The sequence below is a fragment of the Mirounga leonina genome, unplaced genomic scaffold, assembly GCF_011800145.1.
Source record: "Mirounga leonina isolate KUSES-001 unplaced genomic scaffold, KU_Mleo_1.0 Mir_101664, whole genome shotgun sequence".
In the NCBI taxonomy this organism is placed as follows: Eukaryota; Metazoa; Chordata; class Mammalia; order Carnivora; family Phocidae; genus Mirounga; species Mirounga leonina.
The window spans coordinates 16,060,076-16,064,407 of record NW_023270175.1 but is presented as its reverse complement, the minus strand read 5'-3'; positions in this window follow the sequence as shown (position 1 = coordinate 16,064,407).

Here is a 4,332-nt window from a genome sequence, read left to right as displayed (position 1 = left end):
TAAAGAACTTATCAAACTCAACACCCAAAAAACAAATGATCTAGTTAAGAATGGGCAGCAGACATGAATAGACATTTTTCCAAAGAAGACATACATCATCAGGGAAATACAAATCAAAACTATGATAAGATATCACCTCACACCTGTCAGAATGGCTAAAATTAACAACACAGGAAACAACAGGTGTTGGTAAGGATGTGGAGAAAGGGGAACCCTCTTACACTGTTGGGAATGTAAACTGGTCCAGCTCCTTTGGGAAACAGTATGGAGGTTTAGTTAATAATGATATATCAATGATTTTAATTTTTTTTCTTCCAAGTTTTTATTTATGTTAGTTAACATACAGTGCAATATTAGTTTCAGTTTCAGGTGTAGAATTTAGTGATTCAACACTTACATACAACATCCAGTGTTCATCACAAGTGCATTCCTTAAAGTCCATCACCTATTTAACCTATCCTCCTGCCCACCACCCTCTGGTATCCCTCAGTTCGCTCTCTATAGTTAGAGTCTGTTTCTTTGTTTTCCTCTCTCATTTTTCTCCCTATGTTCATTTTTTTTTCTTAACTTCCACATATGAGTGAAACCATGTGGTATTTGTCTATCTCTGACTGACTTATTTCGCTTAGCATAATGCTCTCTAGCTCCATCCACATCATTGTAAATGGCAAGATTTCATTCTTTTTGATGGCTGAGTAATAATCCATTATATATCACCTCTTCTTTATCCATTTGTCAGTCAATGGACACATGGCCTCTTTCCGTAATTTGGCTATTGTAGATACTGCTGCTATAAACATCAGGGTGCATGTATCCCTTTGAATCAACATTTTTGTATACTTTGGGTAAATACCTAGTAGGGCAATTGCTGGATCATAGGGTAATTCTATTTTTAACTTTTGAGGAACATTTAATATGTCAGTCAGAAAAACCATGGAAACACTGAGAAATTGTCAAAGACCAGAGTAGACTAAGGAGACATGGAAACTACATACAATGTGGTATCTTAGATAAGATCCTGGAATAGAAAAAGAATTCTGGAACAGAAAAAGTACATAGAGAAAAAATTGGTAATAAGTTAATGAATTCTTTTTCTGACTGACAATTTTGTGGAGAACTGGTTATATATTTTGTAGAATGTATCCCTATTCAGATTTTCTGATTTTTTTTCCTCATGATTAGACTAGGATTATGAATTTGGGGGAAGAATACTACAGAGGAAAAGTGCCCTTCTCATTACATCATATCAAGAGGTATATGACATCACTGGTGATATTAACCTTGACTCCTTTTTTTAGTGTTTGCCAGGTTGCCCTACTATAAAGTTAGTATTTCTTGGTTTACATATTCTTTATTCCTGTGAAATAAGTCACTGTGTCTAGTTCACACTAGCAGGAGTAAGAGGAGTAATCTCCACCTCCTGACGATGGAAGTATCCATTTATATTATTTGGGATTTTGCAAATTACATGTTAAATGTAGCCATATCCCTCAGTAGAAGAGATTTCCAGAGATTAAATATATGATGCTCAGCTATAGAGATTCAAAGTATAGAGCTTGTGATTTATCTCTGCTTACATATCATATCATGTTCATGGTAACACTTCTGGGGTTTATGGGTACTAAACTATTAAAGGCCATTTTTTTCTCCACTAAGAACTGTTTAGTGTCCCTCAGACTGGCAGAAGACAGGAAAGAAAAACAGACTGAAATTTAAATCCTCTTTGTACTTCATTTCAACTTCTGGCAATATTGGTCTCCTATTCCCAATATTTACTTAAAGTGTAGATCTCACATCCTTGACAATGAGAACTTGTAGGAAATCTCAGAAATGTTAAACACATTGTAAAGGTTATTAACAGTTTAAGCGTTTAGCTCTAGCTATTTAAAAAACATGTTTTCTTTAAAACAAATATTTCTCAGTTATCACCCTTGGGTTTTGTTTCTTTATAGAATCCACTATAACTCCTTGTCCAGTTGCCATCACAGTTGAGCATACCTTATTATTCCCTATGTTGTATTAAGCAATTAATGTTTTCTCCTGAAATTCATCAATATGTTCATTTGAATTTTCATTTTGTCACCACCCCAAAAATACATTTTGTCTTCTATCCGTAACTTTTGAAAAAATCAGCCACATCACTGAACACTGTTCAACAAATAATGACCATGAAGAAACCATAATTCCTACTTTAGTAATAATAAATAATACATTTCTTTGCAGTTTATAGAAGGCTTGCATATATGTTCTCTTATGTGACCATGTGATCTGCCCCCAAAATCTCAGGAGGGAGGCATAGACTAGAAATCATAATTTTAAAACACAAAACTAAGATTCATAGAAGTTAATGACTTGTTTTTACTGATCTTGAAAATTAGGGCTATAGTTAGAACATATGTGGTCTGGATATGTTTCAATCAGATTAAGTGAGTTTAGGCTTTGTACCAATATTCCAGGGGCCTAACACATCAAAATATCATTTCTCAGTCACACAACCTCCACTTTGAGTCTGGGAGAGTCTCCAGGGCATCTAACCTGTATTTGGTCATTCAATTTTCCAGGATGCTTTGGACTTTCTTCCTCACCTCCAATATGATAAACACATGCTTCCACAAATTACTATGGCAAGAAAAGAGAACGTGGAGAATCTCACATCAGACTTTAAATACTTCTACCCACAAGTGGCACAGGTCACTTCTCCTCTCATTTTGCTGGATAAAGCAAGTCATATGACTGTATCTAAATTCAAGGAGGCATGTACCCAAAGAAGATAATCAGAGATCTTGGTGAGCATTTGTATGCCCACCACAGATTACTTGCTCGGTTTTCTTCTATAAGATCATACTGCCTCATCTGAGAATGTTCATGAATAGTATCAGTAATTACCCACCAGCTAATGAAGCGCCTTCCAGACCTATAGCCTAAACAATTTTATGATTCTAAGCCACTTTTTCAATACATATCAGCTAAGTATTCTCAAAGAGGCACTATTACCTAGTAGTCAAAAACTTGAGCTTTGAAGTCAGAACAACTTTGGTTCAAACCCCAAAAAAACTTACATCTTCAAGAGCTGGGGCAAGGTATTTTAACATCTCCAAGTAAAAGGGAGATAAAAATAGTATCTACCTCACAGATTTCTTTTGAGCATTAAGAAAGATAATGCAACAGTTCTTGGCATATAGTAAACCTTCAATCAATGTTGCAACTTTTATTATACTGTTGTCCACTGTAATTATAATGAACATAGGTTCTAGATATTCAAGGACAGTCCCAGTGTTGTCTTATCTTCCTCTCCCCTTATTGCCTTCGGTGAAAGAACATTGCTACAAGTATAATCTACAATAAGATAATTTTGAAATCTTAAAAAAAAACAAATTATATCTAAAAATGTTTACTTATGAATTTTAATAACCTAGACTGATATTTTGGGAAGAGTGAAAAGAATACAACAACTGCTTTACTTCCATTCTATTTAAATAAGTTCATTTGTCAGTATGCAAAAAAAATTAAAATGTTCCAATATGAATGACTCTTCATAATTCCACTGTTTACCATATTATTCTGAGGTTTTATAGATAACATGACAATTGATTGCTTAGTGTTTAGAGCCATGAACGACTAGTATGGAACAGTCTTACAAATTAGAAATCTAGGAACACAATTAAAACATAAGACCCCTTCAACCAGGTACAGTTTATGGTATCACTAAAGATACAGAAATACGTTTTATTCACCATAAGCACTAGCATAACAAAAATTATTTTTTTAGTTTTTATTTTGAAGTGTCTAATGTTACATAACACTTAATACTGTCAATTAATGTGCTTGAAAACACTAGTTTTCCCCCAACACCGGAATTCCATAAAACTAGACATTTCCTATTTTCAGTCACCTTATATAAATAACATTCTGAGTTTACAACAGTCCCAGATAAGAAACCATTTAGATAAACTCCTAATCAATATCAGGCTCATCTAACTGCTGATCAGAAAGGAGTTTCTGAACTTTTGAAGTTTAGCCATTCACAATATTAACGATTTTATGTTTTGTGTGTATACTTGAGTGAAGCATGAATTTATCCTTAAAATTACATTGAGTTAATCTGCTAACTTCTTCTGTATAAATCAACAAATATATACAAATGGAAGTGAACTACTGACCTAATGTAAAGACACAAAATTAAGACTTTATCTCCAACTCTGTGCTAGTTGATAAGCACTTACCAAAATAATATTTTCACACAAAGAAATATCTTTTCTAATACTTTCCTCACCCCACTATCATTTTTTATAAAGTGGTATGTTTATTATGATTGTCATTTATTAAAATTTG